Source organism: Plectropomus leopardus, chromosome 15 (genome assembly GCF_008729295.1).
Source record: "Plectropomus leopardus isolate mb chromosome 15, YSFRI_Pleo_2.0, whole genome shotgun sequence".
Lineage (NCBI taxonomy): Eukaryota > Metazoa > Chordata > Actinopteri > Perciformes > Serranidae > Plectropomus > Plectropomus leopardus.
This window is the reverse complement of record NC_056477.1, coordinates 25,109,035-25,135,752: the sequence shown is the minus strand read 5'-3', so window position 1 is coordinate 25,135,752 and position 26,718 is coordinate 25,109,035. Positions and strand designations below refer to the sequence as shown.

General features: G+C 41.5%; 1 protein-coding gene across 2 annotated transcripts in view; it reads right to left on the bottom strand.

Annotated features, from left to right (window-relative positions):
- Nucleotides 1-21,371, bottom strand: part of hs3st1l1 (heparan sulfate (glucosamine) 3-O-sulfotransferase 1-like1) — a 32,857-nt gene extending 11,486 nt beyond the window's left edge. The window contains exon 1 of one of the 2 annotated variants that reach the window (XM_042501557.1): nt 21,095-21,371. The gene's annotated coding sequence lies outside the window, so the exon portion shown is untranslated. Of the gene's footprint in view, nt 1-15,257; nt 15,326-21,094 lie in introns of those variants that run through there. The other variant, XM_042501558.1, reaches the window with a different exon arrangement.
- Nucleotides 21,372-26,718: the final 5,347 nt, after the last annotated feature.

Here is a 26,718-nt window from a genome sequence, read left to right as displayed (position 1 = left end):
CAGCATTAAGTAATACATTGAGTGAAATCCCACCTTAGCCAAGCGTTAAGTTATGCACTGTGCAAGCTGTACTCCAGGGCAAAACATGCAATACATATTAACTAAGGTGCATGTACACTAGGGGCTTGGTATTTTCTTCTAGGAGGTCAAGGAAGATATCTTGTGTTTATTTCCCTAAACTACAGCTGGTGTGTGCCGTTCTACATAACTTGGAAAGCCTCTCTTGCTCTGGCATCCTATTGATAGGCGTGCGCCACAGATCACAGCCAGTGTTTCTCCTGCCATCACAAATATGTATTCAGCACTGCGGAACTCGGAGGTTTAGTATTTGGACCTTCTGTGATGTGCTGTTGGCTGCCAAGCGCCTAAGTGATTCAACACCAGGCTGCAGTTAGCAAGCTGATAATAATGCATTCAACTTAAAGTTGGTTCCCACAGGGGCGTCCTGTGTTTGCTCGCATCAGAGGTCCAAGCATTATACAGTTAGATTTGTCAGTAGTGGTTATGGTGCTCCCTGCTGCTGCAGCGGGATATCACCAGCACACATACAGTGAACACACGAGAGGGAGCACACCATGTGGCCAGAGACACAGCAAGCAGAGGAGAAGCTGGAACAAAACTTACTAACAATCAAAAAAGTGAGCTCTAGTTGGAAAAAGTCAGCATCAACTGACCCCCAGAGTACATGACTTGACTATCACATTAGTGCACAGCCAGTATTAGCGTCATTTGTTTGTGCAGTACGTGCAAATGACAAATCATCCAAGCGTAACTGTGAGATGTGCAGATCAGAAATGAGTGTGGGACTGACACGGACAGCACACACATATTCACGCAAGGATGTCATTTAGCCACAGCAAACGACCTTGAACTGTAACTTTCACAGTATCGAGCTGCCTCATCTGCATAAGTAATTCAAGTTGTCGCCTCACATGCTGGTCATTGATTGTAACACGATCAAAGGGATCCGACCGCTTAGCTTGAAGTGGCTTCGGTCATTTATCAGTGCAGAAGTTTGAAACTTGCAAAGTCATTCCACATCTCATCAAGGGCAGGTTATGAATTTTTCAATAACAATATGAATTGTTATGAATGTTGGAACAGGCTTTGCTTGCTTTTTCCTCCTCTTTATACTGGCCATTAAAAGAAGACGTTACTGACAAAATTACCTTTTTTTATATCAATTTCTTCCCTTATGTTGAATTCAGGAAGAAAATGTTTTTCTTGCATGCATTCACAGCAAACGAAGAATCCAAAAAGGACAAATGTTCTTCATAAATTGAAACAATAGGGGCCTGGGTTTAACAACAGCAAAACTATATCAAAACATCTACAAACTCTCACACAACTCGTGCAGTATAATCTAAATCTCATCTACACATACACTTTCTCTAAATATGATTTTAAATACATAAGTCATAACAGTTTCACGCATGTCCGAGTAGTGTGTGTCATAAGTGGAAGTGTTTTATATTGTAATGCTTTGGCAAATAAATTGTTGTTGTTCAGGTTGTCCGTCACTGGTGCGCAAGGCAGCAAGCCTAACAAAATTGGACCAATAAAATGAATAGTGTATGCATGTGCTCATGGTAGTTGCAGGATTATAGTGACACAGTGCCACAGCCGAATTCAACCCGCATTTGACAGATACCAATGTCAAGACCTAAATATGGGGCTTTAGCACTCAGACAAAGTTACTGACTTTTTAGTATAAAATGTCTTTTTTTTCCATCCCTCCATTGCTACTCAAGAGGGAAATGTTGTCAAGTGAAACACAAAGAAGACATTTACACTAAACATTGTAATAAAGAAAGTCACCTTTGTCTCTAACAGTGGAAGCACAATGGGAAAGAATCTCTGAATGTCCAACATGAACATGAAGAATTCTTACAGCAAGCAGAAGCTGTTTTAATTGTAATGGGCACCTGACTATTGTCATTATGAAACTATCATTTAAAAGACAGCAACTGTAACTGTAAAACAAAATATATTCATTTTTATCAAAATTCTGAGAGCCCTGAAATGCTCAAATGTTTAGTTTTGTCCAAAAACCATTCAAAAACCGAAAGACATGCAGTTTGAAATAATATGACTCAGCAGATATTTGCCACTTAACTAGTAACTTTGTGTCATATTTGCTGAAATCATCACTATATCCTTACAGCAGTGAAAGAATTAATCTTTGATAAAGTCAAGTTCCTCCAGCTCCATTTAGTGCTCCATATGGGATCTGCAAGAATCCAGTACGCCTGAATGAAATCGTCCAATCAGGGCCAGGGGGAGTCTCAAATCTCATGCACTACTGTCCGGATATAGTGACAGTTTCAGAAAATAAGGCAAAAGTTATTTTTTCTTAAAAGTTACCCACGGTAGGTTCATTTAAAAAAAAAAAAAAAAAAAAAAAAAACTGAAGATGATCAATCAGTTATCAAAAGAGTTTCCAATTAATTTTCTGTCGGCAGACTTATCAAGTAAGCGACAATGTGTTTCAGCTCTACACGTATTCTCAAAATGACCATCGACGGTGCTCAGCATCATTTGCTGACAGGCTGAGCCCAGTTTGTGACTGTGCACACTGGCACCTTGGAGGCAAATAAAATCCGTGCCCAACTTTGAGCAACATCCTTGTAATTTCCTACTCTCAGGGCAAACTAGATCGTAAGGGAAGTGTTTATCTATAATAACAATCTCCAGCTCTATTTCCTCGTGCCTAGTCTGTGCCTCTCTGGCAAGGAGTGTGTCAGAGGTCTGACAGGGCAGAGATGGGGGAGGATGCACACCACCAGGGCTCCACGCAGCTGTCATATGCCCTATCATTACATTGTTTACAGCATTTGCCTTATTCAAGCTATTGCCTATGTAGCACCAGCAAGCAAGTCCACCTCACCTCACTTCGAAATTTCCATGTTGCCTAAACGGAAATGAAAATACTTATACCAGCTGGGCTTTACATCTGCCTTTAAGCTGTCTTTCCACAACCAGTGAGGCTCTGTTTACACATTTTCAAGGAAAGCTAACCACAAGTTGGCATTGTGTGTTACTTTATACCTTGTCCTCTTGTTCTTTCTGGCAAACATAACACCAGCAGCGGTTTGAATGCAATCCTAGCGTACACTCCTTGTGTTCAGCCTGCAAAGCAAGGTGGGATTTGCCATCAGTTTAAATCGCTAGAGCAAAGCAGAGATGAGGTTTGGGTGAAAAAAAAAAAAAAAAAAAGCAGCCTTGCAGCCTGGGCAACTTGTCTTGATTTCTTTCAAAAAGAAGAAAGCGCTGAGCACAAAATTTTCAAGAAATTAGTACAATTCAGCTAAAACACAAGAAACTTGTGCTCCAAAATACATAATTTCTTTTAATTTCTTTCATAACTTTTTTTTGCTGCCCAAACATTTTTTCCGCAGCTTTTTAAAATTAATTTTCTAACTTTTTTAATCCAAAATGCTCCTTGCCTTTTCCCCCATGTTTTTGAAAGAAATCACACCAATTTGCACAAGGTTCAAAGGTTTAAATACTTGTAAAAGGCATCTGAAAGCAGAATGAGAAAAGGTTTCAAAGGGTTCAAGTGAATTTAATGCATGTGAAAAGAAAAACAGAGTCTCTAAGGTGAGAAGCATGCGAAGAATTCAGACTCATTTAAATAGCTGGAAAGACCTGTCTGCGACTTAATGACAATATCCGTGCATGTGCGGCTGTGGGGATGTGACAGAATCAGGTTAAGAAGATAGAGGGAATAAAACATCATGTCACTTCAGCAGGGTGACTTTCATAGCAGAGCAGGGCTTCGTCTCTGCTGGTGTGAGCCCAAAAGCTAATGTTAGAGCTAAGGCTAATGAGTATGCAGTATTATTTCATATCTCCCACATGAGAGCACAAGCACTGTGTATTTTATCCTTAAAAGCATCACTATATTGCGTGTTGAAATGAAACCCAGCTTGAAGATTAATCAACTTCAAGCGCAAGACAAGTCTTATCAGAACTACATAACAACTAATAGTATGAGGACTTCTCACTGTCAATTTCATCTGTGCCCTCATGTTGCGCCGTTCTTCATGAATAAGTCATCAGTCCCCCACTATTCCCCTTTGGCTTATTGCTCGTTCTGCCGCCTCCATGGCCCTGTAAAACCAACTGAAGTGTTTATGGGAGATAAGAGGCAAAGGAGGTCGCAGGCCCAATAACTCCTTTTATCACCCCACGTTCTGCAGCGAGGGCCATTTTATGGGTGAATTTGCTGAAGACGAATTCTTAATTAGAGAAGTTTGTGGACCCAGCATCAGAGGCCTAATGGGGGAATAAAATGAATCACCAAAAGCGCATCTGCAGGATTGCTTGTTGGCCTGCTTTGTTACTGTGTCTTGTAGCAAAGATGGAAAAAAAAACTCCAAGAAACAGACTTGGTTTGTTCTTGCAGCAATATCAATGAAAATGGTCTTTTAAAGATGGCTTTGTGGGGCTTGTTTGGTTAGGTGTAAATGCTGTGTTTGTCTCGACGAATCCGAGTCCTTTCGAAATTAGTTCAGGTTATTGATTTTCTCGGGGGCTTATCTTTATTAAAAGAGCCTACCTTGTCAATGGAATTACTGCCTCGGCCATTAAGGTGAGCTGATTCTATTTCCCATTATTGTAAGTTCCTGCCCAAGAGACTTAAATGGCTTAGGTTAATAGGAAATGCAATGCTTTGTCCTGAGATTATTTTTAAGAGTCAAGAAGTTTGTCAAGAAGAATAGAAACTTTACTTTTATTTATTGTACCTTTTAAAGCCAATGGGACCTTTTTGTTTGAGCAAAAAATGACCAAAATGCATCTCCCTTGTTAACCTTCTGTCCTTCTCCATAACTGTCTGCAACCAGACACTGTTGAAAAAAGGAGATTCTCAGCTTTCTAATAATATCAATATTGCTTTTGCTCTCCAAATATTAGCCAGAACATGTCATATTACATAATGACTGTCACTGAGCCATGTTCTTGAGAATAAGGCCTTCAAAGTTTGTAGTACAATTGCTGCAAAGAACCTATTAGCCTTCTAAATTGGGAGCACATGCTCTACTCAAGAGGCTGTCCCTGAGTGAAAAATGGACAGAAAAGCTGGAGACGCTTTTATTTCGTAGCCAGTGAGGTAACAAAAACAAGCATACCCAACAACAGGGTGCAGAAAGACATGAAAGTATTGTTCATGTCCGTAGAACTGCTTTTGACGTACACAGTTAGCAAACACCTAGCAATGGACTTCAGATGACGAAGATGATGAATATTCACAACTTCGATCAATTTTTATGAAATTGATTCTTTTAATCTGTGGATCTTTACAGACTAAACAAATGTAAATAATCAACAGACTTTAAGACCACTTCAAAGGTAGGGAGTCACCAATTTCTTTCTGTCTCTGTTTGCCATGTGGGTAAATCTAAATTACTTTTTGGTGCTTATGGTCTGTAAATTGAATTTATGGACTGAAATTTGGAGAATCTAACCCAATCCAACAATAAGTAGCATGTCCATATTAACAGAAGTTGAAACATTTAACGTTATATTTTGATTCACAATGCTAAGCTGCTTAGAACTAGTTCAGTGGGGACTTGGTGGATTTTAAGAAGCTTTAATATTCTAAAAGGTAAGACTTGTGTTTTTGAAATCAGACAAAAAAACACAATCTCTTACACTGCTGTTCATTTATAATTTCAGGGAGAGGAGGAAGGAAACTGGTGCTGACTAGGACCACAATGCGGTTGACAAGCGTTTGCTTCAAGTTTTTTTTTATCATGCCTTTAACAAGCTTCAAAATTGTATTTTTCGTCTGAATTTGGCGATAAGGATCAATGACAAAATTTAAATCTACCTTACTGAAGGCAAATTCTGAAAGACAATTTAAAAGCAAACAAAACTGTCAATGACCAAATATCGAGATGTTGCAGAAATCCAAGTTTATCTGGGCTAGAATGAAACCAGGGGTTCAGTGAAATGAAACGGGCCCAGCCCCACTGTTAAAAATTAACACATTGCCTTCAGCTTTCACTCATTTTGTTCTGGTATCAAAAAGTGCCACTTTTGAGAAATACAGTACGAACGAGGTGGGATGGAAGAGAACCAGCTCAAATTTTAATCAGCCAACTTGGCAGACATGTTTCACCAGACCAGACCAGACCATCCTGTGTTCCCACTCGCCTGCATATTAACTGAGAAAAAAAGGCTTAAATTAATTACTCATTTTCCCAGACTGGGAAGAGGGAGCTCATCCTTGATTGCATAATTTTAAAACTCCATAATTATCTCAACTCCACCGCACCAATGTGACAAGGATAGATGCATGTGAGTTTTCTCCAGCAGACTCCTCAAAGTTGAAGCACGTTTGGACTGAAGGCACTTTAACTTGGCGAGAAAATGCGTTGTTGGGGAACTCCCAACCTTGTACTGCTTAAAAGCACAGTGAGAAGCGGTACAGTTTTTGAGGTTAGCCCAAAACATTCAACGACTAAATTTAGCACACAGTGGCGCATTAGTCGAGATGTGTGATGCCATCCTCCTTTCCTCGCTAATCAACCCCTGCTGTAAAGCCTAGATTAACCATCTTTCACTTCATTCAGATAGAGGATTGTTTTGGGGTTTGCCTGATTATATCTGTCTCGAGCACACAGCATGCTTCTATTGGTATTTAACAAAGATTAGCTTTAAATTGATGATTAACCTTTGTAATCCTGCGTGCATATTGAAAATGGCTTGCTTGTCTTTACCACAGCCACACAAAAGAGAAGCCGCATTATCGTTCAGGGAAAATTGAGGCTCCGGAAGCAAATGAGGCAGTGTTATCTGCCTGGTGCTTGGCTGGATAATGAAGACGAATCCTCAGACTAGAGAGCCATCTCATAATAAATCGCAACAGATGACTTTTTTTGCGTTCTTAGCGCGCATCTTTTAATAAAACTTTACTGTGACCCTGACGACCAATTGCTGCCCCTATCTTGCAAAGAGGCAGAATTTACTTGTGGGAATGAGTGGTTGCCATTGTTTTGATAGCTGTATTAGGGAGTAATCAGACATTAAATGAGTCATTTCTCCGTATTTAACTCCAACTGGGGAGGTAATGGTTTAATTTGCAGGGCAATGAGTTTTCCCATGTGGAGTGCTCCTTGCATTAAATCACAGGCCGATGCAACTGCATCTGTTGCTCTGGATATCACCAGTGCAAAGATATGGCTGCACAAACTTCTCTGAGCAGAGTACAATTCACAGTAGTCTCTAGTGACTTCACCCATTTGTGGAAAATAATCTAACACACCTCACAGAACACCAGTAGTTTAGAGAGCAAAGATTGAATAACAACAATGATTACATGCATTTGACACATACACAGCACCCCAACTTAAATAATCTGATGAACTCTGAAGCTCGGTAATGGGAACAGGCACTGGTCGAGCAGACTATATGCACATGTCTTGCCTATATAGTGCACCATATTATACTTGAAATTATAATATGGTAGTTCAAGGGGGGCAGGGAAGAACATGTCTCACCTGACCCAAATGCTGCCTGATGATTATTTATTTACTATTTATCATATAAAATGCCGGATAATGGTGAGGAATACCCATTGTAACTGTCTAAAGCCCAATAATATTACATTTATTGTCACAGAAGACTAAGGAAGCAAGAAACATTCACATCTGAGTAGCTGGAAACAGTGAACTTTTGGCATTTTTGCTAACAACCACTAATTAACGATTAAAAATGTTAATTATCTGTCAGTTATCTCATCCATTAATCAACTAATGGTTTCAGCTCTCAATATATTCCATGTGAGCTTTAATATACAACGTTTTTCTCTCACCTGTCAATTCCCTCTTAAAGCTTTAACCCGGGAAATCTGAGCTCTCTCTCTTAAGGCTATCGTGGATACAGTGGTCAAAACCACCTTCTCTGTACTTTTACATATAGTGATGAAATGAGGACGGTGTATTATTCTTTGAAACCTTGGGAGCTGACATCAAATGCCATACCTAATCCCCACTGTGCTCCAGACCTCTGGAGCAGATCACAGCCCACTTGATCTGCCTTGTAATCCTATTGCAGTTTATTAAGGGGATATGATGTAAAGAGGAAACCGTGTGATGAAAACTCATTCTGAAGGTGAGGGCAAAAATCTGTCCGATTCTTAGTTTGCCGAGCTTTCTGTGAGTTATCTTTTTAACTGGGACATTTTTTTTACACACTCCCTCTTTGAATGAACAAAAAGATCTCATCAAATATAAAGATGGAGTGTAAAAACTGCTCCCTGTGATACTCAGATATAAGCAAATATGTAGAGAAAGCCCCAGTAGTAGGAATATGCATACACACATAAATTGAACATATGTTTTATGGAGCATCAAATATTTACCTGACACTGACAGGAATACTAGTAAGTGGGTTAATTTGCAGTGATACTTGGAGCACAGCTTTGAATAAAATGCATTAAAATTGAATAATCCTCTTTTACTTCAACATATGGGTAACAACAGAGAGAAAAGGCTTTTAGCTTTTTAAATACAAATTATTCCCAAATCATTTCAGACTCTGTATTATTTACTGCCATTGGCTTAAATCTCAATTACTAGATAATGTAGCTTTTTTGGCTTGTTTGCCTCAATGATAAAAAAAAAAACAAAACTAAAAGCAAACATGAAAGTATTCATCATTATCCTCTTACTCCCAATTTATCGCTGCTCGTAATTATTAACTGGTCAAACAATACACACCCAATGCTAAACATGCTGAACATCTGCTACACATGTACTGTAGATGCGTGGCAAAAACAAATGATGTAATTACAAGATTAGAGTGAGTAAACAAATATGCTATCAACCAAAATGAAAAAGAAATAAACAATTTGAAAAAAAGAGCATGAATGAATCAAAAGGGAGCTAATCAGAATGTCTGCGATATCTGAGTGAGTTTCAAATTATGGTTTCATTACCACATCCATGCTGATTCTATCTTTATATCCCCAGATAATTACACTGCACACTGTCACAAACACTTCAGTAACTAATACAGAGCAGACTATCCAATCCATAACAAAGACGGCACACAAATAAAAACAAGCCCAAAAACATTATCATTAATCAGTCATTAAAACTCTGTGATATTGGAATTAGGGTCAAATGATAGGGTCATATTCTAGAAAACAGGCCTCTGCAATGCACTTCACACCAAAACCTGATAGATTTACTATTATGACAAAGACAAATACAAATCATTACATTTGAAAGGCTGGAAACCAAAAAAATCACTAAAATCACATACAACTAAAATGACCCGAATTACTGTTATCTGAATAAGTACTCCTGTTACACTCCATTGTATACTATTAGTTGTTGTTTTAATTTTGTGCTCTTCACACAGTGTGGACAAAACGCTTTTCACTATATTGTATTCCAGTACAGCATCAGTTACTTGCAACATTGAAAATAATCACTCAAGTACTCAGTACTCAATTACCAGCCCTCTGACACAGTGTTGAGTTTTAACTTGTAGTCTACAAGAGTCAGGCAATATGTAGAAAATCAAATACACCTATCAGGATTTTTTCTTTATTTTAATCGAATACCTCAACATCAATATTGTGGCTATATTGTAGGGTCTACAATAGGTGCTTTCACAATATATTTAGAAAATGAATTTTTTTTTATAAATAATCATCGTGGATTGGATATAATGACAAAGTGGGTAAAGGCAAATGATAGAACAGCTACAAAAGTCTGATGAGGTCAGGTAATTACATCACTTTACTGTAATGCAGCATTTAAAACTAGGAAAAGACGACACTTAAATCCAAAACCTAAGACAACATCTCCTCCCATATCGTGGTATTGATAACATATCGAAATATTGTCCATCCCTAATACACAACAAGAGATAATCTTGTGATGGGAATTACACCAGCCTCGACAAACAAATGTTGGCCAGGGGCGTAAAGTGGGGTGGGGGGTGACTCCTTCCTTTCATCCGACCCCCTTGCTCAGACCACACCCATCTACAAACCTGGCCTTCATTTTGATCTGAAATTCATGGCTGTAAACATATAAACACCTGACAAAATACTCAAAACAGCTTCTGTGGTAATTCCCGCTACAATAGGCGTAACCATGACCACATTTTGCCATGATAACACGCACACCCCCCAAAACTTACGAGGTGGAAACAATACCAGCCACACTGTCACAGCTGGTATATGGTATGAAGAGAAGACAAGAAATTAGTTTTGCATTGTATAATACTCTGGGGCCACAACTAAAAAGTGAAGAATTTCTGTCCCAATTTGCGAAAGCCCAGCATGAGGCCTTTAAATTGCTTGTTTTGAACCCAAAGTCCAAAACTCTAAAATATTCAGTTTACCATTGTATATGACAAGAAAAAATCCCCACAATTCAGGAAATGGAACCAATGTTTGTTTTGCAATTTTGCTTGAAAAAAAAAAATGAAAATAGCTGCTGATTAATTTATTTTTTTAATACTGACAGTATTTATGGCAGGGTTTTAGTCAAAGCTGCATTACACTGTACTGCATTTCTGCTCACTCTTTGTGTAACTCTGAATATCTGCTGAATCACTTCATGAAAAGTAAAATAGATACTAAAACAGGAAAAGGGGTCACAGAGTTCCTGGAAATGGCAGAGGGAGGAAAGATTCATGTTTTATTCTCTTCAGTAAGGTGACACCTGAGTGTGGGGAAGGGGTGAGAAGCAGCAATATCCTCTTTGTAACAGGAGGCAACAGCATTTATAGGAAATATGGTCCCTAACGATGCTACAGTCGCAGTATATTATGATGTATTTCATAAATACACATAATTATATGGCATAAATCCTTGCTTTTGGGTGCTGTTTTTGTGTTGACTATTTTAAGATCAGACTTTTAACACATATATAATTCAGTAGCAGTTCTTTGTGCCGGCTCTGTAACTTCAAGGCAAGAAAGAAGGAAATCTAAGACAGAGGAATGGCATATTTCAAAGTTCAATTTTAAGTTTTAGATAAGCGGTATTCCCCTGTGTGATGGGAAAAAGAGACGCTCGTCTGGGCACTCTCCCTCCCAGAAACCGAGATGAACAGTCTCATTCAGCACCATGGACAGCTCCGTGCACAGCCTCGGGAGACGGCTGCTAAACCCTTCGACAGTAAGCATGACTGAGACATCATTAACACCGGTCAGATAGCTTTCTCTGGAGAGTACTCTGTGCCTAGCACTTCTCCGTGTGTGAGACTTTGTTAAATACTTTCAACTGTACATCTATTTGTAATAACACATGTTGGTAATCTATTTCACAATTTTTGCTAAAAGCTTAACAAGTAACAGATTTGATCTGAAGGATGCTGCGAGGTCGTCATTTTCATCTCCCGTATGCTTAACTCAAAATCAAAGCACACATTGTCTGCGCTGCCTTTGTCAGGTGTGTGGCCTTGTCATAATACACCTAAATCAATTGCTCTAAAGATCAGATTTCAAATTTAGACAAACCCACATCTTCGCCTTTAGAAAAAATGTCAAATGTTGCTTCTGGTGATGGCGAGAGCGCGAGCCAGGACGAGCGACCAATGCTTGACATTTTGTCCTCATGAGTATTCATCTGCGCCTTTAATTGCTACCAGTGATGTGTAAAGAAAAAGGGAAAACGGACAAAAGAGAGAAACAGCTGCCTCGGAAAGTAAAGCTGAATTAGCATTACCTGTAGGTCTTTTCCAAATGACTGACAAACACTTGATCATTTTTTAATGAGGATCCAGCAGTTGGTCCGACTTGTTTCAATATGCAAAATATTCATAAAGCCATCCCTCTTCATCCCTGATTATCTTCAAATCTCCACGCTAATGGGAAAAGGCCTTGATCCACTGAAATCATTTCATTAAAATGTTACTTAAATATTTTGCTCTCAGGCCACCAGACAGATTACGGAACATATTTCACAAACCAGATATCAATATCCCTTCCTCAGCCTCAAAAAAAAAAAAAGAAAAAAGTGCACACACCCACACAAAATAAATTGATACATATGGCGGAGCAGAAGCATCCGAATCAAAACAAATCCCACACCACATGACGGGGTCGTGATCTCTCCCAAGCGACAGATACCATTAATCTGACAAATATGACAAGACATGGGTGCGATCTAAAATAACATAAGGATGTATGACACTATCACCAGTAATGAGGGATGTAGCTGACATGTGCCTACTCATGTGAGGCAGCCAGAGAACAAAGGTAATGAATAAATAACTGATGATGAATCTATTTCATAACACTTGGCGATGATAGTTGTGTCAGGCTTTTGAGCCCTCTTGATGAAAAGGTGACCCATGAAATAGTTCATTGGAACACTGGTTCCCTATCGGTCCAGCCACTGAGTCCAGATTTCTCCTTAGTCATAAGTTCAAGGTCCACACATATGAGAAATCACCATATAATTTGATTTTAATAGACAAAACGTAAATAACACTTGGGCTTAAAACCCAATAAAATAAAACATATTGCAAGAATAAAGTGGAATTAGTTAAAACCAAGCAATTTTTTTCTTTTAAATTTGTGGGTGTTTTTCTCTTTTTTTGGCACCTTTGTGTTATTTAATATTTGGTGATTTTTTAAAAAAAAAAATATTTTTTTTTTTTTTAGTTTTGGGGCGATTTTCTTTTTCTCCAAACATTTTTTGGCAATTTATAAAGAAAACATGCCTTGCAAACCCCAGGCCTGCCAAAATAAAGGTCAACAAAATGACACCATTTATCACAGCCAGAAACTGTAAAAACAGATATTATTGTTGGATTTTCAAGTTTAAAACAGACCAAAAAAGTGCTTATCATTGCTTCAAGACCAGTATAAGGCACAGCATGTCAACCGGCCAAACAATACCAAGAACAGGGACATAAAATAGTTACTGTTCTTGAAAAAAAACAAGACAAAATAAATAAATAAATAACGCTCTCTCACTCGACTGCAGGAAAATGCATTTCAAGATAAAAGCTCTGTGCTGAAAATGCACTGTACTTCAAAATAGTGTGCATTTTTCACAAACTGCGACCCACCAATCGGGAACCACAGCACTAGAAGGTGTGGCCGCCCCCTCTTCCCCCCATACTCAGATTATTTCAGAATGGCAGTAAATTAAACAGGAAAGAGCCTGTTGTGTGATTCTGTCTGCCTTTAATAAGGCATTCCCAGAGTTCAGACTCTTTTGATGATGAAGACGCAGTTCCTGAGCGCCTGGCATTGACAGCTCCGATGCTGCTTTTTAATACGCTGCTGTTGGTGCACAAGGTGTGCATCAGCCCCCGAGATATGGCACACAGCATATGGACCGAGGTGGCTCTTTGCACCATGGATCGCTGCCTGCTGCACACTCATGAATTATGGAATTCGGCACAAATATGCAAATCTGGGCATTAGCCTAGTTATGCCCCTGTACTGTAAGTTACAGTGACTTATCTATTATGTATGAAGCAAGGATGGGAGTGAAGAGGTCCTGGCAGCCAGCTTCACGGCCCCTCTCTCAGTTGCTCACTTTCACATCATGAAAAAGCATGAATAGCAGGGGAGGTAGCTTCAAAACGCGAGCTTTCTGCCGCTCCGCATCTCGCAAGACTTGGGAGAATTAGAGCTTGCTTCCATGCTCAATTGCCAAGCTACTTAAAATAACAATGGCTTCCACCGGATTTGGAAGCCTGGAAGATACGTAGGGGAATAAGCATGAAGTTGTTGCTAATCCTCCAATTTCCCCCCACAAGGCTGATATGAAATGCTAGTCTGATCAGTAATCAGTCCACGGGGGAGGCAGACAGGAGATCCAGCCAACTCTACAGGCACACACACAAAAATCAGCCTCTGTATGACATTACCATCATAATGCTGGATGAGTGATTGTGCTCGGGGAACCTAATCATAGTGGTGTAAATATCTGAAATCAAGGTGAAAGCAGAAGTGAGAATCGGTGAGGTCAAACGGCTCAGTTTTGAAGTTGTACACATATTCTGCTCAGGCCACAAGTGTGATGATCACGTCCCACCGCTCTGAGACGAACAGATCTATCATTAACTCTTCTCTATGAAGATACCTGGTCCTTCTGAACCCAGTCGCTATGGTAACACAAGGAAGCCACTCCTGCACTGTCCCATTATCAGCAGACCTGCTTAGTTTATTTTGGCTGAACAATTTATCCATAAATTTAGATTAGCCTTGCATATTTCTAATTTCATCAGTGTATTATTTTCTGAATAGACCTCTGACTTCCTTTAATTGCTGTTTTATTCTTTTTGTTTTATTTTCCAGAAACGTTTTTTTTGACCTATTGGTTCTAATAAGAGAATGTTTAGTTTGTAAAAAGTTAATAGTCGTCACTTTTTGCATCAGAAAAATAAATTCATGATACTGCAGCTGTTGTGCACATTTTAACATTTTTTTTTTTTTTTGAAGAGGATAAAATCTTTTTCGGACATAATTGTGGAAAAAGCATCTGAGTAACATTATTATATATATATAACATTAGTTCATTATTTGTATGTGTTGGGAAGGGGGTGCAAAGGCATGTCAAATTATTTTTTAAGCGCTGGAAAGGGATTATTTTTTATGTATATATTTATTTATTTTTGCCTTAGGGGAGGGACATACAGCTTTAAACGGTTGTATTTGTGTTATAAAAAACATATGGTAAGGGACTCACGTGATGGAGGGAGGGCAGTGCTTCGGAGGGGGTCAACATTAAGAAAAACATTTTATAAGTCACATCCTAGCCACCCACTTCTTCTGATAAATAAAGAACAGTCCCTAAGCTCCAGAGTTCTGGGTGGGCTGACGTAGAACCAGCGTTACCATGAGATGCTCTTGATATGTCGATTTTGTGGTGTGCCAGGTCGATACAAGCAAATTTTCCCCACATTTTTTAACAAGCACACGTACAGTATCATTGGTTATCATAGCAAAGTTAGCCTCCCACTGGAATGTGACAAGGATCACTTAAGGTAGACTGTTAAGGTGGACCAGCTATTCTTATTGTAATGACAATTTCTGTTACTCCTAAGCAGATAATAGAGGAATGTCTGTCTGCTGAGTCTCTCCTTAGTTCGGGAGGTAATTACTGCCTCCGACTCAAAATGTATTGTGCTGTTATAAGAACTGTTAGGGCTGCCCCTTGAAAGTTGGAGATTCACATCATAAGTCAGAGGGCCCTCAGTCTACTGAGATTGCTTCAAGTCAAGCAGTCATTGTTTGTTGGTGGTGTTGGTTGTTATTGTTGTTCTTACCCCACATGCAGGAGACAGCAGCAACAAGAACTTAACAGATCACTTTTTCTCAAGGAAACAGTAACTTAACATCACACAATCAAGTCAAGAATCCAACAAAGAGTGAACTGAAAACCAGGACTTAAATACAAACCGGACTGACGAGCAGACGAAGTGGTGGAGAGAAAGGAAAGAGAAGCTCAGGTGAGGAGAATAAGATTATGAGGCAGAGGGACAAGCAGGAAGCTGATTGGCTGGGAGGGACTAACGAGGCTGATGTAAGAAAGGTGTGACAGAAAACAGGCGGGAAACAGACAAAGGCAGGAAGTAACACAAGCAATGAAATGTGAGGAGATAACCTTCAAAATAAGCCAGGAAACAGACTGACCATGATCAATACACAAAACAAGCAAAAAAAAACAAACAAACAGAAAACCTAAAACAAAGTCCAAAAGACAACACAATATAGAAAAACCCAGGATCATGACAGGCGATGGGCTTCTAGAAGTCTAGGATCATCGCTAGACAACAGATAGCAAGCAAATTAAATGAAATTCAGACAAGTACAGAAATATTTTTCTCTCCAACACATTACTTTGCATATTTCTACTCAAATCAACTTATAATTAAACATATACACTAAATTCACACACACTGAGTAAATATACAAATTAAAATCTTGAAAAATAATTTCTGTATAGAAAAAATAAAAAATACAAATTATACAAAAATATGCAAAATGTGGTTGCAAGTGTAGGGCGATTAAGTGTTGCTTTACTTATTTATTAAAGCTTGCTTTATTGTGTGCTTTAACAGTTTTGATATAACCATAACTCAATACTATACTGTGTGTTGCTTTGATTGCGTTCTAGATTTAGGAACTGTGCTGTGAGCTCTGTTGGTATCTCTGGCAGAGTAGGTATGTATCCCAGAACTGAATGTAAGCTAAACATATAAATAACAAGGAGTTTTCAGTAGATTAATGTTCTGACAACCAGGAGAGATTAATATGAATTTTGTTTTAGTTAGACCTTAGTAGGTATTGAAAGGCAAGGCGACCTGCTTCGCTCAGAATCTGCAGTTTTCCTAGAATCTTTGTGTTGAGATGGAAATCTTAACACAAAGAATCATGGTGAGTTGAAACTTGAAAATAAGTAGAGACGCAGCGATCCTGTTTTGTCACCAATACTGATTGCTGATTGTCTGAGTGTCATATCCACCGATACATGGCCAATAGCAATCGTATTTTCTTTGGTATTATTAAAGCAGCTGGTAGTCGGTTTGACTGCTTTGTTGTGTATTAGGAATGTCATTAGATGGCAGCATATCATAAATGCTGTGTGACTCCACAGTGTGAATAATCACAAAAATGTAGTCTTGGCATATTATCATCAATGTGCTCACACATGCGCAAATGAGATCCGAATGCACAGAACCAAACTTGCAGCCAGAATATAACTGCTCGCAAGAGAAGGAAAACCATGTTTTGCTCGCGCAGAATCTGAAGTCGCTGTAGTATCTCTAAATAACTGGTTAGCTGATCATCTTTTTTGATTGGCTGTTGTCTTTGTATGTGGGCAAGGGCAGAAGGAACTGCCTGATAGCACATCCACAATAGCATCTGCCGTCTACGGCAATTAACATAGTCCAATCAATCATCAGCGCAGTACAAAGAGCTCCTAGGGAGGAAAGCAACAACAGCATCTATTCAAATACGCAATGTAATATTTGCCGTGGGAATCTCTCCCTCCTTTTGCACCATGCACAGGCCGTCAGTGCATGGCGTGCAGGGAAGCAGGAAGATGCTATGATTGTGCTATGAGGAGTAGCAAAACAGAGGATCTAGTGTTAGCTTTTCCTGTTTGGGTTCCTGGAAAGCAAGGAGCGGACACTTTGGTTACTCCAGGGCCAGAGTCGGTACAAAGCAGCAACCTCTGAGGCTGAAAATGAACCAATGCAGAAGTGCCAAATTCTGCTGTTCATCAAATGGCCACTTGAGGCTGGCTCCAAACCTTGATGTTAAATGCCAAATGTTAGCAGCTTGGGAAAAAAAGTTTTGATCTCTATGGCTTTTTTCATCATTCATGACAACTGAGTCCGATTAACCCCCGACTCCTCCACAGTTCCAAACCCTTTTCTAAGTACGGTCACTTCTGGCTCCAAAAAACATAAATAGTGACGGCTGAAATGCCAAACTAGAGGTTTCAAAATGGCAGTCTGCAAACCAATGCTTGACATCACTGTAGCGACGTCCATTATTTAAACAATCCATGATCAGTATTCACTAACTAACACCAAGATACAGGAAACTTCTGCTGATCTCAAGGGTCTCAAAGCTGCAGCATTTATTAGCATACAAACTGTAAACTCTACTTTACATTCACTTGAATATCTTTACTGCTAAACTTAAACTCTCCTCCGCTCCATCGCTCTCTCTCGTCCAGTGAAAACATGTCAAAAAGCCCACAACCCCACACACATGCACACACACACACACACAGCTGGCAACTAGAGAGCATTAATGTTCACAATTGCGCATTTTAAAATTTTCACCAAATATTGTCCAACAGTGTTCGGTGGTCAATCGATAAGGGCATCCCTACAAATAAACATAAATGTTTAAAAAAGAAACAAAAAGGATTTAATTTCCTGGCAAAAAAGAATTATAATTACAGCTTGACTTTAATACATAAATTGAGGCCTTGAGAGGCATCAAACACTTTTTACAGCAAAAAACCTTTAAGGGAGAGAAGAGAAAAACTAAATTAAACTAAATTCAGCCACCCTTATAATCATCCTCCAAACATGCCCTCATCAAATATCAAGTCCATTCTCGTTATTTTCTCAGAAAAGAAAATGCACTTTGATTTCGCTGTTCATCTCCTCCATCCTCCCTCTGTGCTCAAGTGGAGCCAACAGGATAAACTCCATCAAACATAACATAATAACAGGAAATTGTGCACAAGAAACACTTTAACCCCCCCACCTCTTTTTCCTCATTCTATCCTTCCCGCATTAAAACTCTCCTGACACTACGCAACAACATCCACTGACCCTGTGTATTTGTCCAGTCATAAATCACCGAGACACCTTGAGTTTTCTTTGGGGATTTAGAAATCATAACACCTCCCTGGACCGCCATCGTCTTTACTACCAGACTCATAAACACTTTCGGGAAAATCCCTCTAAATATCCAGCTCGCTGCCTTTTCTCCAACTTCACCATTACTCACACTTTCGGTTCCAGGACAAGCGAACGCAAATACAATATCTGTCCCAGTTTAGCTGCAGAGAAACAGCCGCACTATTCATGTTGATTAGTCGGGTATGAAAATAATGAGGGCGACCCCTCTTTCATATTGACCTTTTGCCCTTTGTTGTCAGTGTTAATCCCACAAGTCTGACCAGTTTAATTTCTCACAGCAGGATCCGCCTTTATTTTTTTTAATTTTTTTTTTTAACTACTTTTAATTTATATTTAACCCTTTTAAAGCTGGATCAACATCACTTTTCTTGTGCTGCCTCCAGACACTCTTCACAATTTTTTAACCTTTGAACCTAAAGCAAATTGGTTTGACTTCTCTCAAAAACACAAGAAAAAAAGGAAAAAATGCAACGAGCAACTTGGCAAAGAAATGCTCCACAAATTGCAAAAAATATAAGCATATTTAAAAATGATTTAAAAGCTAGGGGAAAATTCCCACAGAACTATATTTAACATGATTACAATTAAATTTTTTAATTTATTTTGATAGAGTTATTATGATTTGTAAGCATTATTTTCTAGATCATTTCATTGTTTTTTGTTTGTTTTGGTTTGGGGTTTTTTTGTTGCTAATTTTCAGGTAATTTCCATGTTTTTTTTTTTTTTTTTTTTTTTTTTTACAAATGTCTTGCTAATTTCTAGGTCATTTATTCATTAGTTGCTCATTGCCTTCTTTCCATGTATTTGCCCAGGTTCCAAAGGGTTTAGGAGCAAGATTTTTTCTTACATTCAATTCATACGTTTAACAGAGATCTTTGTTTTCGAGATGCCTGATATTGTGTGTATCCAAAATGAAAATAAATCGGATACCAGCTCCAGTATATTAACAGAACTGCCTAAATTCTGCTGCGTTCTGATTAAAAATGGCTACTTATTCTTTAATGTACACTATACAACACCTCTCAGTGTAATGAGCAGTCTACACCCAAAAAGTAATTGTGTGAACACTAACATCCCCAACCTCACTTTCAAGAGCATGGCTGCTGTGGGCTGCCTAAAGATTTAAAAAGAATGGCACTTTTTTTAAATACCCACCAATTAAAGCCCACTTTCAAACCTGGGGATGCAGCTGCTTCTGAGAAACAGTGTGTTTCATTTGAATTTCATCAGAGAACTTATTCCAGTCAAACACCCAGGGGTGGAATTTTTATCTTCAGACATGAGTGTGGGGTAAGTGCAGCCAGAGTTTGGAGGTTTTGAGGCAGAGAAAACTCACGCCCATCAATATCCTATTTGTACCCTAATGCACACACACACCTGACCAGTTTGTATTTAAGAGGGTTTTGTAAAACTACCACTTATATGCATTACATTAATGCACACCTTTTACTTTGATCTTTGCATTTTGCAGATTTGCTCTAATTTGAACTTTTGCACACTCCCTGTCGAACATGTTTGCACATCTCTGCACAAAACTATACACTTTTTTAAAATTATGAAACAGCTACATTGTACACATATAACACATTATCATACTTTTTAGAGTATCTCTACTATATTTTTTAATTGTAAATTGTTCTATTCTATATTCAACCTCTTGAGTGTTGCAGTACGTATTATTTTTATTCATCTTAATACAATAAATAAATAAATACAATAAACATGTATGTTTAATGTTTGCACCTAAACCCAAAGCAAATTCCTTGTAAGTGAAACCCTACTTGGCAACTACTGATTGGCAACCCTACTCATTCCAAAACACTTATTATTTCTCTGTATTTGTAGTGTGAACTTTCTAAACTTTACATGTTTTCATTTTTCATATATTTGGAGGGGGTGTGACCTCCTGTCTCTCCCAGGGTTTAAGTGTTTGCGAACACCGCTTTATGCCTTTGAGAGATGCTGCAGCCAGGAGCACCAGCTCACATAAGCCAACACCCACATGCTCATAATTAAAGGTGAATTGCACAGGCTGTGACAATTTGCATCCTGTGACGCGAGAACGGGGCTGCTGGAATTTCACCAGACAGGTCTGATAGCAGAAACAGGAGATGTGCATTGTTCCATTTCACCAAAGAAGTGTAAATTACCATCAGATGCATTTGTCTGCCATCTGACTTAAGCTTCTTTTCATATCAAGATACAGTTCTGTTTTAATCCACCGGTCTTAAGCACTTCTATGAATGCCTGTTTGCCATTATTTTAATCTAATTTAAACACACTAACTTCATGCATTTGCAGCCAAAACTTTTAATGCAATAAAAGTGTTAATGTGATGTTATATGGCATAACCCCCAGGATCTCGTGCATATTGTTCTCTGGGGAGCTTATAAAGCTAATTTATTGGATGTAGCATTTTAATTAGTTTGATCAATACTCTATTACAGAGGATTTAAATGTGATCTGCGGGGAAAAGGCAACTCATTGCACATGGATGAATGATCATGTTTCGAAATGTCAGAGATTCCACTCGCTGCAAGGCGATCCTGGATTTATTCTAGCTTAATAATTGATAAATTAATCGCCCGTGAATTCAGAAGCATTAAAACATCCTTTTTGTCAGACGCAGGAGGTTCAAGTGTTGCATGAAAGCATGCGTGTGGCTCAGGAGAGGTGCATTTCACACAGACAAAGTAGAAAGAAAATCTGGTTACCTCGCACAGGGGGTTTCGGGGAGGATCTCAGCGCGCCTCTCGGGTTTGGGTTGATCTCAGGAGCGGAGGATGCTGCTGCTGCTGCTGCTGCTGCTGCTGAGCCGCGGAGCGCACTTTTGCGCACTGCCGGGCCACATAGAAGAAAAGCGTCCGTCTCTCCACTCCGTCACTCTCATCACTGATTCATTTGAAAGCAGACACCAGGAGGGAAGCTTGTTTATGCAGAGCGGATAACTCGACTCCGGCTCCGGCTCAGGCAGACGAGCCTGTGTGTGGAAACGCGGGGAGAGTTGTGCCCAAGCCCGCTGCTTTGCGTAGCAGACAGGAGGGAGCGGGGAGGAGCCGTCTGCCGTCAGATGATCAGGGCAAGGTGCTCTCCTCACTGATACTCTGCAATCCCCAGTTTTACAGAGCTGCAGTTCACACTTTAACACAATAATCCCGATCTAATCATCTACTTTCAGCGGGAAATGCTACCTACACTGTCACTCATACTGGAGTTACTATGCATGTGCAGAAAGTGAGCTATATATGTAACCAGGTGATTTAATAATTCACTCTCATGCAAAATCTGTTGGATGGGCAATATTATTATATACACTATAGTACACATATGCCAAACATTTTCATATGACGTAAAAAAAATAAAAATTAAACACATGTAATGTGCTATATGACTGTATATTAACACCATAAAATAACCAGACATCTGGTAATCTGCAGAGCCACTTCAACTCCAGACACACCGCTCTATCAGCAAAAAGAGCACACCAAGGTCATCAGACCATCATCACTATATTTCAGTCCATGATTTGTTCTTGTAGAAATATACGGCAAACTCTGATGCCATGGGAAATTAAAGCGGCATTTTACACGCAAAGTTCAATTTACTAAAAAGGACAACAAACTGATGATGTCATCAGGGTTAATAACCCATGAAACAGGCCCCAGTTTTTATCAAACCTAAACACCAGAATAGGTCTATTTCCATTTACTTCCAAAGTGATTTATATGACCAGCTCCCCAAAATTCCTGTTCTCATTCCAAACTTGTCAAACACCAACATTTAGTTCAACGTGCTCTCATCCCAAGTTTGTCTCATAATGCCGTTTTGCAGTGAACTTCCATGTCTACATATCACGCTCCATCCTTTTGCATGAGCTCTTTAAGTTCTGGGATGTCGCTACCATGATGTCATGGTGGGGCGACACTGCACGTGGTTATGTTTGGGCAACAAAAACACATGGCAACCAATGCCGGTACACCAACAAATGCACATGCTGGCATGGATGGTTAGGATTCAGGGAAGGAGGTGCATGGTAAGCTGTAAAAAAAAAACCCATCACATTCAGATGGAAACAAACATGAACTCCTGCATAAACTTGGGGGCACTTGGGCATGCCTAGTTGCACATCTGGTAGAGTGGGTGCCCAATGTACAGAGGCCTGTGTCCTTGTTGCGGCAACTGCAAGTTTGATACCAATCTGTGGCCCTTTACTGCATCTCATCCCCTCTCTCTCCCCTTGGTTTTCATACCTCATGACTAAATGCTGGTATTCAGTATTCAATGTTTGCATGCAATGTTTGGAAGATGCTGGACTTTGGTTACTTAACAACACGACTTAAAACCAATGTCACAACCTACATTCAACCAAATATGAATATCAAACTACATCGGTGGCCAGGTTGGATGGCAAAAGTGGGACTGAGCATTCCTGGAGCTCTCCAACCAAGATGCTTTTCAGATGGTTGAAAAGCATCTGAAATCACAACCTCCTCGTGCACACCTTTCCGCTCCTCTGAGGTGAAGCTGGATTTGACCTTTTGTCTCTCCTTTTTTTCCATTCTTATACACCCATTCCTGTCACTTTTCATCTGTATAATCAGTAGAAATGGCTTCCAGGAAAGATTGTCTGAAAGTGTGCGCCGCTGTCCCCATACTGAAAGATTATCAGGTTGTGTCCCTCTGTGTGACAGCAGGCTTTTCACCACGTCTTCAAGTGTGGCCATTGTAACAGCTATAAACGCTTTCTCTTCAGCTTGGTCACCTGGTGACTCTCACAGCTGTAGTTTATGATTTATCATCCAGTGAGCCCTCGACAAATGTCTCATCATAGGTAAAAGATGACCACTGAGAATAACATTTTATATTGATTTACAGTGACCTCTCAAAGCATTCATTACCACCAGATTGCTCCACTCTATTCAAGTTTGCCGCCAACCCTTTGAAACCTGAGCAAATAGGTTTTATGTCTTTCACAAACATGAGGAGAAGGTAATGGGTAAATTAACAAGACATGACCCAGAAATTTGCAAAAAACTTAGTTAAACATACACATAGTTAAACATACACAGTTAAACATACAAAAAACAAAACAACAAAGAAAATGATGTAAGAAAGGGAAAGAAAAATAATAATAATTATTTTTCTTTTCTTTTCTTACTTCATGTCTTGTCGAGGAGATGGCGGAAGAGTAGTCGGGGACAGGCGGAGGTTTCGAAGCCAGAGGAGCAGTCCGAGAATGCAGCGGTACCAGTGGGGATTAAACAGCAGAATCGTCGGAGCCAGGCGGAGAAGTCTTTACCAGCGGAGCAGATCAGGAACGCCGAATCAGAACACGTGGTCTGGGACAGAAGGCAGGTAGGTTTTCCGGGGATCAGGCGAAGAGAGCAGGTCGGGGACAGGCAGGGTCGGCTTTGGAAGATCAAACAGGAAAACGCTGGAAAGTCTTGCATGTCACTGAAGAACAATCTGGCGATGAGTGTGTGTGTGGAGGAGGCTTATATCCTGGGTTGATTACTGATGAGCTGCAGCTGTGAGGTGAGAGAGCAGAGCAGGCAGAGTAGGTGGGTGTGGCCAGCAGGTAGAGTGAGCAGAGGGAGAGTGAGTGGAAAAATACTGGAGGGAGGAGAAGGCAGGGATCGTGACAGAACCCCCCCCCCCAAGGGACGGCCCATGACGTCCCACAACGAACCACCGAAGCAGGGCGGGCGGCGGGGGCCCGGAGGAGGGTCAGAACTCCTCGGAGACCCCAGACACACTCCCCCCGTCGTCCGAGAGGGCACCACCGGACTCCGAGGCAGAACCCACGTCGTCATCCCCGGGCGGCGTGGACACAGGAACAGGACGGGAAGCAGAACCGGATCCCCCACGTGCCGAGGCGGGTCTGGAGGGTTGGTCGGGATGCCGCCGATGGAACTCCGCCACGAGGTCGCCATCCAGGATCTGGCGCGCCGGGACCCAGGACCGCTCCTCCGGGCCCGTACCCCTCCCAATCAACGAGGTATTGAAGGCCCCTCCCACGGCGACGAGAGCGCAGCAGGCGATGCACCGTATAGGCCGGGGTCCCATCTATGATGCGGGGAGGAGGAGGAGGTCGGGACGGAGGTTGCAGAGGGCTCTCTCGGAATGGCTTGAGTCGTGAGACGTGAAAGGTGGGGTGGACCCGCATGGTTCGGGGCAGTCGTAGGCGGACCGCCACCGGGTTGATCACCTTGTCGACGGGGAACGGTCCGACGAACTTGGGGGCCAATTTCTTGGAGTCCTCCCGCAGGGGAAGGTCCCGGGTCGACAGCCATACCTTCTGCCCCACCTGGTAGACGGGGGCTCGGGAACGGCGACGGTTAGCAGCTGCAGCGTATCTTTCGGCGGACCCCCAGTAGTGCGGACCTGGCCTGGGTCCAAGTCTGACGACAGCGACGGACGAAGGCCTCCACCGAAGGATAGGCAGTCTCTTTTTCTTGGTCCGGGAACAGGGGGGGTTGAAACCCATAAGCACACTGAAATGGGGACAGGCCAGTAGCTGAGCTGGTGAGAGTGTTGTGAGCGTATTCCACCCACAACAGTTGTGAGGACCAGGAGGCAGGGTGTTTAGAAGCCATACATCCATACATCGAAGTACCGTCTCCATCTGCTGGTTCTTCCTCTCTGTCTGACCGTTGGACTGAGGATGGTACCCGGAGGACAGGCTGGTGGAAGCACCCAGGAGACGGCAGAATTCCCTCCAAAATGATGAGGTGAACTGAGGACCCCGGTCCGAGACCACATCAGAAGGAAGGCCATGGAGTCGGAACACATGCTCCAGGAGCAACTCAGCAGTCTCTTTGGCAGACGGGAGTTTGGGCAGTGGCACGAAGTGAGCCATCTTACTGAACCGATCTACCACTGTCAGGATTGTGGTGTTGCCTCCTGACAGTGGCAGACCGGTTACAAAGTCCAAGGAGATGTGGGACCAGGGGCGATGAGGTACTGGTAGTGGCTGAAGATATCCGGCAGGAGCCCCCCGTGGAGTCTTGTTTTGGCTGCAGACTGGGCAGGCGTTGACAAAGCCAGTGATGTCTTCGTCCATGGTGGCCCACCAAAACCGCCGTTGCACCACCTCCTTGGTCCGGGCGATTCCTGGATGACAGGAGAGACGAGAACTGTGAGCCCACTGTAGGACCTCGGATCTTAGTCCTTGAGGAACGAAGAGCCGGTTCGGAGGGCATGAGCTGGGGCCCGGGCTGATCCTCCGCTGCTGCCTTAACCCGTTCCTCAATCTCCCAGGTGAGGGCGGCCAGGAGACGAGAGGCAGGAACTATACTGTCCTGGTTGGAGGAGTCCTCTTCCCCAACCAGAAACTGACGGGACAGAGCGTCAGGTTTGATGTTGCGGGAACCAGGTCGGTATGACAGGGTGAATGTGAATCTTGCAAAAAACAGGGCCCACCGGGCTTGACGGGAGTTGAGTCTCTTGGCTGAGCGGATGTACTCGAGGTTTTTATGATCTGTCCAGACGAGGAAGGGGGTTTTGGTTCCCTCCAACCAGTGCCTCCATTCCTCCAACGCCAATTTAACCGCCAACAGTTCGCGGTTGCCAATATCATAGTTTCTCTCAGCTGGAGAAAGGCGTCGAGAGAAGAAGGCACAGGGATGAAGCTTCTGGTCCTCAGCGGAGCGTTGAGAGAGGACAGCCCCCACCCCAACATCGGAGGCATCCACCTCCACCACGAATTGTCTTTCAGGGTCCGGGATCAGGAGGATGGGGGCCGAACTGAAGCGTCGTTTGAGGAGTTGGAACGCCTCCTCTGCTGCCGGGGACCATCGGAAGGGGATCTTGCAGGAGGTGAGAGCCGTGAGAGGTGCCCGCCACCGCACTGTAACCCCGGATGAATCGCCTGTAGAAATTAGCGAAGCCCAGGAAGCGTTGCAGCTGCTTGCGGGAGTCAGGAACGGGCCATGAGGTAACCGCTGAAACTTTGGCAGGGTCCATCTCCATATGATTATGGCCGATGATGTAGCCTAGGAAGGATACAGATGAGGCATGGAACTCGCATTTCTCTGCCTTGACGAAGAGAGAGTTCTTTAGCAGGCGTTGCAGGACAGTCTGGACGTGGTGTACGTGCTCTTGCTTCGAGCGGGAGAAGATCAATATATCATCCAGGTACACGAACACGTATTTGTTCAGCAAGTCTCTGAGCACGTCATTGATGAGGGCCTGGAACACGGCTGGAGCATTGGTTAGCCCGAAAGGCATCACCAAGTATTCGTAGTGTCCTGTAGGCGTGTTGAAAGCCGTCTTCCATTCGTCCCCCTCCCGGATCCGGACCAGGTGGTAGGCGTTGCGAAGATCCAGTTTAGTATAG